At 41.4% G+C, this 12,170-nt stretch overlaps 1 protein-coding gene and 1 pseudogene across 1 annotated transcript in view; one reads left to right on the forward strand and one right to left on the reverse strand.

The window, feature by feature from the left end:
• Positions 1-12,170, reverse strand: part of RFX3 (regulatory factor X3) — a 1,639,608-nt gene that overhangs the window by 907,565 nt on the left and 719,873 nt on the right. The gene's annotated exons all lie outside the window — the stretch shown is intronic.
• Positions 7,537-9,936, forward strand: LOC122793684 (annotated as a pseudogene).

Here is a 12,170-nt window from a genome sequence, read left to right on the forward strand (position 1 = left end):
TCCTTGAGATTGCCCTCTACCCCTCAGGCGCCTGTATCTACCTCTTTGGGGTCTGTCCGTGGCTGGAAAGGACCAATTTTTTGAAGGCCAATTTCTACTGAAACGTGGAGGTTGTACCTGTAGGAAATCTTTCACTGTTTGCATTGATTTTGCCTTTTCCTCCATTTTCTTTAATACCTCCTCAGCTTTAACACCAAACAATACATCTTTTTGCAGAGGTGCATCCAGTAATTTAGCTTTGACATGATCTGGTAAGGTTTTCTCTTTGAGCCAAGCATGTCTACATATGACTGATCCTGTAACAGCAGCTCTACATGAGGCCTCTAAAGCATCAAAACCACATTGCAAGGTATGTTTACCTACTTGTTCTGCACTATGTATCAAATCCTGCAACTCCTTCAAATCTGGTTGTTCAGGTTGTGACATTTTGCTTCTCAAATGTGATAACAGAAACTGTTGGTACTTTAAGATATGGTACTGGCAGTTTAACGCCCTCATGGATAAGGTGGCCGAGGTGTAAACCTTTTTCCCCCACCTTTCTAAAGCTCTGGAATCCCTCTCTGAAGGTAAAGGATTTTTGGCAGTGGAGGCCTTAATTCCCTTGGGACCCTGTGAGATAGTTTCTGGGTCAGCCGCATGGCTTTTGTATAGGAATTGGTGTGAGTCAGGAACCCTGTAATACCTGTCAGGCTTGACTGGGGCTGGAGGTAAAGAGTCTGGGTTAAGGCAGGACTCCGAATACACATCATCAAGGATATCTAAGACAGGGGGTATAGCCAGAGGCCTATGCTGAGGGAGCAAGAGAAAATCCCTAAGCCTTTTCTTGGAGTCTGAGTACTCTTGACCTTCTCAGTGGAAGTGTTCCCTCAAGGTATGCAAGGTCTCCCCAAAAGAGAAATCCTCAGGGGGGGGAGACAGAGGGAATGGACTCCTCTGCATCGGAATCTTCAAAAGGGGAGTATGAATATTCCTGGTCATCAGAATGTTCTGAAATAATGGAAACCTTGTCCAAGGAGGGGATTCTTCCTCCACTCTGGTCCTTTTTTCCGGGGGGGGGGTTGAGAACCCCTGATTAGAGAAATTAAGTCCTCAGCCATTTTGAGCATCTGCTTTTTAGGCATGGGGCCTTGAGAAGGGCCCTGTGGGGTTTGTTTTTTAGAATGCATGGCTGTCTTAGACATAGTGAAAGCCTTGATGGAAAAAGAAGAGGAAGGCCTGAAGACACCTTGAGAGGAGGCAGATCTTTCACCACCAAGAGTGGCTTCGGTATCTGTAGTCGGGGTGTGGGCCGAAGAACCTGCGACCTCGGGTACAGAAGACACTGCCAATGAAGTGTCGTCGGTAGTCAGGGGCTGCATAGGCGCCTCGCTGAGAACCGGACCACCTGTAGTCGGCTTTGGCGTGGTGTCGGTAGAGGCCGCGGACCTCGTGTGTCGGTCCTTATCTTTGCATCTTTTAGTCAAAACTGGAGTCGGAGTATCCAACGACATAATGTAGTTACATTTTTTGCCAAAAAAGTGCTGGGCGAACTCCGCCCGACGCTTAATGGTGCGTTTGTTGAATGTAGCACAAAAACGACAGGCCCAGAAGTCGTGGTCTGGGCCTAAGCAAGGAATGCAGAGGGAATGAAAATCCTTATGCGGTATTTGCTTCCCACATGAAATACAATTATTAACTTTGTCTGACATCGGTCTGAGGCAAGAAAAGTTTCCCCAATGGGGTACATAGCTTTCAAGAAGACTTCGGTTGCAGATATTCGTAATCTCAGGAGCTGGCCGACCGGCACTTGCGAACTTCTTCTGCTTCGGACACCGTGCGGCAAGAAAGACTGAACAAAATGGCGTCGGCTGGTTCTTTTATACCCCTGTCGCACTGACATCAGGGAAGAAGCGACGACAACCGACGCCGGACCTAGACTTTGGAATTCGACCGACCAAGGACCCGCCTGACGGCAGGAAAACCCATCTGTTATGACTGCAGCTGTATGCACGATGAACATCTGGGTCGGGTCAAGTGTTTGGAGGTTCCCAATGTCTTTGTTAATGCGCTCCATAGCCTTGCAGACCAGGCTAGTCAGGCTTATGGGGCGATAGTTACTAGAGTCAGTTGTGGCTCCTCCTTTGTGGAGCGGAATAACCATTGCTGTGCACCATTCTATGGGCACGTAGCCTGTGGAGAGGCTGAGGTTGAACAGTGTGTTTAGGTGGGGGGTTAGTTTGTTCTGTAGTTCGTGCAAGACGCAGCCTGGGATACCATCTGGCCCCATTGATGCTGTGTTTTTGGCTTTTGAAAGGGCTAATTTCACCTGTGCTTCTGTGATATCCGGAACACTACACTTTTCCGGTATTGTTGTGGGCCCTTTTGAAGGTGAGAGGGAAGTGAAGTTTGCACTGAATCTATCTGCCAGTATGTTGGCAATATCAGTAGATTCAGTATATTTTGTGCTATTTTGCACTATCTCAGAGCATATCTGCAAGTTGCCACTTAGATTTTTGATATAGCTAAAGAAGGCTTTGTGGTTATCTTTCGAGTCCTTGGCTATTTTTCTTTCAAAGTTAGCCTTGGATGGTTTTATGAGGGACCTTAATTTCTTACTGATACTGATCAGAGATGTCTTTCCTTCTTGGGATTTGCTTTTTTTCTGAACTAGTTTCCTCCTTTTGTTGTATAACCTGTTTACGGCAGGGTCCACCAGACTGGTTTCCTTCTCTTAGGAGAGTGAGTCTTGGTTTTGTTAGGGATGGCACAATCCATGCATCCTTGTAGGTACTCATAGAGTGCAATTGTATAGGATTCTGCATCTTGGACAGTGTTATCCTTTAGCGTGGGGGCTGTGAAACTTACCACCTCTGACTTAAGTAAGGTGAAGTTTGCTTTAGAAAAGTTTTTCACTATGGTTTCTTTGGTTGGGGGTGGTGGTGGGGTGTGGACATCCAGGGTGGTTAGTTTATGGTCTGATCTAACCAGTGAAGGGTTGGCCTCCAGTATGGAGCACCTGTCGCCCATGTTGGTGATGACCAGGTCTAATATGTTGTGGCCTCTGGTAGGAGAGTTTACCAGCTGATCCGGAGCATTTGAGTTGTTAAATTCCAGGAAGCGCTGAGCCTGGGAGTTTATACTCAAGTAGTTTTCTCAGTTAATGGTAGGGTAATTGAAATCTCCCAAGATCAGGTGTTCGATAGGACCTTCATGTTTTCCATTGTCTCCAGAAAGGTGGAGTGGTGTTCCTGGGTCACGGAGGGTGATCTGTAGCAGGCCACAATTTGCATTGCAGATTTGCCCGATGTTAGTTGCACATGGATGATCTCAGAGGTATCATGCTGCGCCACTAACCTGGAGGTGTGGGTATACTTGATGAATATGGATATACCCCCCTCATTTTGTGTTTTGGTCCATGTTCTGTGGCAGAAATGTGTGGTATGAGTTGTAGCCCAGTAGTGCTAGAGTGCACTTTGGAGCCTTGAACCAGGTTTCAGTTACTGCACAGATGTCGACTTTCTCCATACTTAGGAGTGCTTTGAGCACATGCATTTTGAGATTTAAACTCCTGGCGTTGAGTAGCATAACCCTCAGTTTTTTACTTGTGCTGTTTACGGAGGTGTGTTAGAATTTTGAGCCTTGCCTAAAAAAGGCACTATGGGGGCAGCATGAGCCTTGGCCAGTATTCGAAAGCCAAGGGGTGACAGGTGCAAGCAGTCTCTTGCGAAGCAATGTGGCTTGTCGAGCATGTCATCCCAGGCTGACAGACACGGGATCCCCTTTGAATGACACCAGAAGCTTAGCCAATTGTTGAAATTGATCATTTTTTCTTTATACTGAGGTATCATTCTTGGTGAGGGCAGGATGCTACTCAGGGTCAGGATCATACCCACCTGGGCTACATGATCAGAGAGCTCTTCCATGTCTCTTTTCATGTAGTCCAGGGAGGTACAGCTCAGGTCATTCACACCAACATGAACAATGACAAGAGTCATATTTATACTTGTTCTGGAGTGACCTTAGTGCTTGTGTTATGTGGCGGATTCTGGCTCCCGACAGGCAGCTAACAGTAACCTTCTCCTTGTCCAGCCTAGTGAGTGGGGCGTCAGTGTGCCTGACTACTGAGTCACCTATTACTAGTGTGTTAGGTGTATTATTTCACCTTAAGGGCTGTGATTGTGCGGCAAATTGATTTTGTGTTTTATGTGTTGGCTGGTTTGTGACGGGAGGTGCAGGTTTTGTGGGTGTCTGCTTTGGAGCTCTCTGATGCTTTTGCAGGTTTTTATTTAGAGCCTCCGAGTATGATTTTGTGTATTTATGTGTATCTTTTGCCAGTGCTGGTTTAGTAGGTCTATGTGAGGCTGGAGGTGTGGTGCAAGTGTTAACCTTCTCCTCATGACTGTCTGTTCCAGTCTTGGGTGGAGATAGCTTAGCCTCCAGTTTGGCTGTATAATTGCATCTCTCACATATGTTAGTGTTTTGTGGTAGGAGGAGAGAGCTGTCTGTGTACATGAGGCAGTTGTAACATTGCCTCAGGATTCCCAGATTCACCAGCTGGACTGGAGAGTACACCTGAAGTTGCCCTTGGTCATGCCTGAATAGTAGGGTGAGCTGCTTAGTCGCTTGGTTGGTGAGGGGTGGATAAAGAAACTTGCCCTGCTAGGCAGTCAAGTGTCGGGGTATATTAGTGCTTGCTATTAGGTCTGAGCAAGTGCTGGACTGTAGGATGCTTTTTGAGTGCTTAGGTTGAGAGTTAGACTAGTTTCAAGTGAAAAACTGAAGGAGACAGTGGAGCCAGGAATAATTTAACCCTAGCTAACTGGTGCTGCCCGGTGCACAAAACCATGCAACACATTTTTTAAACTACTAACTTCTGGGTTGGAACCACTCCTCCAGGGACAGATGGCTGCTCAAAGTTCCCCTCTCTCACAGGTGAACAGAGAAACTTCCCTGTATCCAAGTAAGGTATGGGCAACTCAGAAACTTGTAACACAGCCCTGAATTCAGCACTAGCCTGAAAACTGGACTATAGTAGCTTAGAAAGGTAATATATATATATATATATATATATATATATATATGTGTGTGTGTGTGTGTGTGTATATGGTTCCCCTTCAGAAGGTCAAACAGCTGAAATCTCGAAACGCATATGGCCGAAGCCATATGCTCAAATTTCAGAAGCTCGACCTTCTGAAAGGGAAAAAAAAAAAAACAAGAAAACACAAAACAGTGTTTCTGCAGTGGGGCAAGCCCCCCTGTACCTCTCCGCTACTTATTTATTCTAACTCCGAGATTGCACTACAGTGCAGAAAGGGAAATCTCCCATTTTGCGCTGTATGCCGATCCCCATTCAGAAGGTTGAGCTTCTGAAATTTCGAGCATATGGTCTCGACCATATGCTTTTATGAGATTTCAACCGTTCGACCTTCTGAAGGGGAACCATATATATATATATATATATATATATATATATATATATATATATATATATATGGATCTAGGACACTTGCTCAAAAGCAAGTGTCCGAATCCATATATGCGATCACAGTTTAACAAAAGCGCTTTAATCGAAAAGCGCCTGCTAAACTGTGAAAAACAAACAAAAAACACTAATTAAATGTTTTGCCCCTGCACCCCACACCCCTACTTAAATATTCTCACTCAGGTCGCACTACAGTGGAGTAAAGGAATATTCCTTACTGCACCAAGAAGTGCGACTGGCACACTCACACATACCCAAAATTGCTGCTTCATGAACAGCAGTTTTGGGTAGAGCATAATTTGACTTTCGTGAAAGTTAAATTGCCATATATATATATATATATATATATATATATATATATATATATATATATATATCAAGAAACTAAATACATCATAAAATATTAAACTCATTAGTATATTACACCAGATAAAAGTCAGAGTTGCGACAAATTAAATTATATAGAGAAAAAAGTAAAAAAAAAGATCCCACTATAAATAATCACATTATTCCTGAATGTGGGGGCAGGACCCATCCCTCAGAAGTACACAGCAGCACAAAGATCCCACAGACTTGGAGAAGAGGGAGAATGTAAGGAAAATTCAGCATTCACTTTCTCCCAAGTCTAGCCACCATGACAGGACACTGGCAATCTTTTAGGGTCAATGTTTTGAGCAACAAACAACTATCTGAAGATAAGCAGTAGTGCTTCCCCTTGTAAAATTTGTAGCTTCTGTAGGTGAATCAGTATAATACACTTTTTTTTTATAAATAACGTATTTGCTCATCATTTTGTTAATTTGTGAGATGAACTTCCATACATTAATAACAATGAAAAGATAAATCACAATAACACTTTCCATTATATTATAAATGTATCGTACATACAGTTCCCATCAAAACTTCATTCTTCTATGCTTGTGTTAGAACATACTGATACACTTTTCAGCTTGTAACAACTTACTTATTTAGTCATCTATTTGAGAATTGCTTGGTATATATAGTTCTTAAACAAGCCAATTAATCTTATGAAAATTATTTTCACCATCTTTTAGTGATCTCAAGTATAGATATTTTAATTCCTTTAGAATATTCAGTACCTTGTTTAGCACTGGTTTAATCTTTGATTTCCACTTATGCTTAGTTGCTTTTTTGGTTGTTAATAATATTACACTTAATAAGGTCTTGCTATGTCTCAATTGTAAACCCATGACTAACTCAACAGCATCATCTCCTTAGTAAATAAAACATGTCCTAAAAACTGCATCAGGACAATGGGATGTTGTGTGGAAAGTTTTTAAATTCAGGTAACTTCACACATTCCCAGAAAACATTTCCTTTCTCATTCCCTACATATCTCCAACATCTGCTCTGCATTTAAGGGAAAATCCTCTGAAGCCTACTTGTAGTATAAAAGCATGCATGTAAACATTTGCATTCAAATATCCTAAATTATCTGGATTTTGTAGCACACCTAGAGGCCTTACAGATTTCCTCTCATTGCACTTTTGTAATTTGCCCTTCTAATCTCTCCTCCCAGTTTTTTTAAACTCCTCTGACAGCTCTTTATAATTGAACTCTCTAGTTGGAACTTAAATTACAAAAAGAAATCCAAGCCTAAATGTAGTTGAAGAGAAACATTCTTGCCTCTTAGTGTGGTTGATTGTTATTCATTACTTTAGGAGAACTTGATATTTTTTCATACCTGTAATGCAGCTGTAGTGCTTCCACTGAATGTACAATTTATTTTGGGGTGCACTTGTTCTGCCTAGAGCTAAGGAAAGCTGCTCCTTCATGAAACCACACTGTAAGCACACTTCCAAAAACCTAGTGCTTAAGGCCAGCATATGTAACTGTGCCAGCATGACAAAGGATACATTATACTTGGCCATTTTTTCTACTGGTGTAAGCCTGGTTTCATGAAGCTGGAAAAAAAGTAATTGCCAAAAATATGAAGAGGTATACATGAAATTTGGTGAAGTTCAACAACAAAGTGAAGGCAGACGTTTATTCTGTGGTTGGCCCACCAGATGGGCCCTAAAAAACTTTATAGCTGTTGGGAGTTCAGTTTCCATGCAATGTTTTACAGAGACCTTTCTGAAGATAATGATGAGATTCATATTCCCGAAGTAGAGCCTGCTGCCTTCCTTGCTATGTTGTATATCTACTGTGATGAAAATGATCTGGCTGCAGATACAATGCTCGCAACTCTTTATGCTGCAAAGAAGTACACTACATCTCAACTTTCCCATGATCGTGTCACCCTTCTGGAGATCAGTCTTAGTGCAAAGAATGCATGTGTACTGTTATCCCAAACATGTACTTGAGGAGCCAGACCTGACCCAGAGTTGCTGACAGGTGACTGCTGTACAAGTAGAACTTGCACTCCATACAGAGAGTTTTTGTGATGATGATTTTCAGACAGTAGACAGCATACTTAAGAGATAGCCTCTTAATGAAAAGAAAGTTATATTGTATTAGGTTGTTTTTAACTGGGCTGAGGATGAAAAGTAAAGTCATACCCTCCAAACACTGGACCCGTCTCACTTTGGATTCTTCATGGGCAGATCATGCTTAAGCAACCTAGTGGATTTTTTTTTTAAAAGGTCATGACAACAGTGGATGAAGGCAAAATGGTACACACCACATACCTTGACCTGGTCAAAGTTTATGACACAATTATTCCCCACTCAGGCATGGTAGAAAAGCTGAATAAATTGGGAATAAACCATTAGGATGCAGATAATCAATATAGAGGAAGTCACTTCCACAAAGAGACCCGGCACTAGTGGAGCCCCCTGGGTTCTGTGATGGGACGCCTCCTGTTTGGCATCTACTTTTCTCAAGTCAAAGCCAATACCAAAAGGCTCTGGCTGGCTAAGTTTGCAGATGACTGCTAATCAGGAGCAGTGAGTGATTCACCAAACGACTTGGGCATCCTGCAGAAAGTTGTTTCTCAAATAAAAATCGGTGCCAAAATCATGGACTGAAACTAAATGACAAAAAATGTATTACTGTATCCTTTGGGAGGTCATCTAGCCCATGGAACAACCACACAGACAATACTCCCTAAGGGATGACCCAGTTGTTTAGGATTTGGGAACTTATATGGACAGGATATGTTTGACCAACATGTGTCTACTGTTGTAAAAAAGTTCTTCTATATTGCACAGCTTATAAATAAAGACATTGTGTATAGCTCAACAGATGTCATTGTCCCCATTTACTCAGCCCTCATTGAACATAATGCCCTCTTCAGCATGTATCTGTCCGGACACAAGAAACACCTGGAACACCCACAGAGATACCTTACTAAAATGATATGAGGCCTAAACAACATGTCCTTCATCGACCGACTCAAAATCCTGTCACTATATTCAATGCCCTACAGACAGCTAAGAGGTGAACTCTGTCTAGCATACAAGGCATCCTCCAACCCTTTAGTGATGGATTTATTGCACATCAGCAAGTCAAATGATATCACAAATACTCACCCTAGAGATTTAAACCTCTTCTGCAACATCAACAGAATGGTTTGGAGGGACAGGTATATCTCCCAGAGGATACAGACTCCCCATCCACATGAACCAAAGTTCATCCCTGTCCATATTCAAGTGCAACTTAGAGTTGTGGATGGGAAACAGAAAATGTACCCCAGGACTGCTCCCTGTACTACTAATGGACACAGGCAGCACCTAAATGCTTTATCCCATGCATGGATCTGTTCAAATTATCTATGGTACGATCCCAGTTATTTTAAGGTAATATATAATTATCGACTATGGGATGGGTATGACCAAATGGGAGAGGTTATTTTAATAACAAAAAGGAAAACTGGCCAGACTTTAAATGGCCCATAAAGACAGCTAGCCTAGTACTTAACTATGAACCTATAAGGAAAGTTATGCACCTAGTCTGTACTGCTATGGCACTTGATGATTTTGCAAACAGAGCGGCTCAGTCTGGAAGTTTGAAGCTAAATGAAATGAATGACATTTTCTTGTGGTATACAGGCTGCATCCAAAAAGCCAGACTTACAGTTTGTCTGCAAACCCCAGAAGGGACCAATTTTGCAGAAGTAGCATCACTTTCAATCCTGTGCCTACCATACAAAATCGGTGGAGATAAACTAGAAGACTCAGGCTGTATGGTTCCAGTTGTGGTTCTGCAGAATACAGTGCCAAGACTAAACTTAAATGCTATGATGCCCTTCTAGCTCAGAATCTCAGTACATATTTCTCTGATGGAGCGAGCCACACTTTTTCCAGCTTGGTTTGAATATCCAGTGTAAACTGAGCTGGACAAGTCTCCATATAACCAGCGTGGTCTTAGATGACAATGAACTGCATTCCTTTGGGTAGGAAGGCATAGCACAGATTTGGTGTGGGAGGGGTGACATTCCAGTTTCACTGCTCATCAGACAGTACCAGTGAGTACAAAGAGGGCAGACACCACACCTGATTTTCTATACATGAGGTGTACTTTTAAGGGCAGATGTGTTGAGCATTACACAGTACTATTATCTGTAGCAGCATGACTTATAGCAAACTTGGTTTAAAGGGTGAACATATCTGCATTACTACATTATATTTTTGACAGCAATCTATTTTACAAGAGGTCTTTCTTGGAGAAAAGCCAGTAAAATACATTTTTGTTTAACGTTTAGCTCAAATTGTCTTCTACCTACCCTGTAAGTTTTGTTGATACTGATTTATCACACTGATGCTGAAATAACTGATTTGTTAAAGGCTGATTATTAAACTGCACAAAAAGGCTGCCACTCTAGCACTGTTTTTTTATCGTGAGTCTGCAGTACTTCGTTCTGCTGTGTTGCCCAGAACAGGATCACTGAACTGCATCTGCTTCAGTAGCAGCCACCTGTCTCCTTTACCTTTCACTCAAAAGTATGCCGATGAAAGAGTAACCCTCTAAACTACCACTTATAAACAAAATTGTTTTAAGCTGATGGATCCTTAGTTTCCCTACCTTGAAATCAGAAGTCACCACAGAAATCACAAGAAAATAATAAAACAGTTATCAAAGTTGCTGTTCTGTTTACTTTTAATGCATAACAATTACGCAAACAATGAAAGAGCTGTATGTTTTTTACCGAGGGTTGTACAGTTTCATTTTTATAAACTTTTCATTAAGGTACCTTTTGTTATTCTTCAGCACTTAGTCTGCCAGTTGGTGCAGCAGTTTAAGGCTGTGAGCTGTTGTAACTGTGATACAGGGTTTGATTTCCACAGCCATCATTTGCCTACTGTGTAACCTTGAGCAAGTCACTTAACCACTGCTTGAGGCCAACTGAAAATTTGCGACAGTCTCATCAACAGTCCCACTGACTTCAAGGATTGTAACTACCTAGGAACATATTGTGCAACTATTGTGTAAACCTTTATAAGCCTTTCTATCTATTCCTTTCTTAACATCTTATGTCCCTGATTCCACTAAACCCTACATGTGGCAGTTGTTTCACTTAATACTCTCCCCTCCCTACAACCTATACTGGGAAAGAGAGAGTCAGATGGTCAGCCTTATTACTATTACACAAATCTGGTCTGCCAGTACAGGCCTTATATAGTCTGTCTGTTCTTTTAGTGGCAGAATGCTGAGTATCTAGATGCTGGAAGTTTTTTTTTGCAATGTCTGTAGAGATAGCTCATCTGCACTGTCTCATTCTCATCAATTCCAAGTACCCCTTTTTTGGTGATCATAGATGCTTTAAAGGCCACCTGAAAACTACACCCATATAATTTACAATCACAGAGAAAGTTATACCCTTTGAGGTATCTGAAGATTACAAAGCTTTATTTTCATGAATAGATTTTGGGGGTGAATCTACTTGGGACACAGAACATTTCTTCCTCTTCTAAAGACATAGGAGAGAAGATAATTTTTCATTTTCCTTTCCTTTCAGTCACTCATGCGGATATTACCAGTGAAAATTCCATGGTATTATAGAGTACCAGTTGTGGTCCATTTCTGTAGAACCAATAAAAGTAACAGCTAAGTCAAAATGGTTTCATGCAACAGTATAAGCTACTCATGGAAGCCTGCACTGGTTTATCTGAACTCACTCACTCACTCTCTCTCTCTCGTAATCTTTTTGGGCAATTACTCTAACACTAATTAATAATGATAATTAATTTAAGGGGTGAAAGCATAACTAAATAACATTTCCCACATACAGCTTAGCAGCAAATGATTCTTTAAAAGGCAAGAAAAACTGAACTGAAACAGAAACTTTAGTTTTATTGGCCATTTTGGGCTAATTTCTCTCTCTTTAATCTTTCTGATCTAAAAAACGTATTTGCACATTTTTTTGTGTTTGTATAAGCTCAGCAGATCCTGCCCAGGTGTCCTGCAGAGACCTACAATGCCAGAGAGACAAAAGGAGAGACTTTGGAGTGTTTAAGTACCATTTTTTGGTTTTTCTTGTTGCTTATTGCTATTTCCGCCTAAACACTCGTTTTCTGGTGTTTATTGCTTCTCAGAACACTCATTTTACACTGAAATTGCACTTATTTGTGGCTGCACTTTAAAATTTGTTTTTTGTTGTAAATTGTATTTTTAACTGTTACTGGCTTCCTACTCAAGTGTGACAGCCATTACTGCACTATAAAAGTGTTTTTGCATTTGTTTCTACTGTTTTCTTGAAAAAAAAAAAAAAAAAAAAATCTTGCTATTTTCCACCTTACTAAGCTAG

This window comes from Protopterus annectens, chromosome 2.part0 (genome assembly GCF_019279795.1).
Source record: "Protopterus annectens isolate FY-2018-M chromosome 2.part0, PAN1.0, whole genome shotgun sequence".
NCBI lineage: Eukaryota > Metazoa > Chordata > Ceratodontiformes > Protopteridae > Protopterus > Protopterus annectens.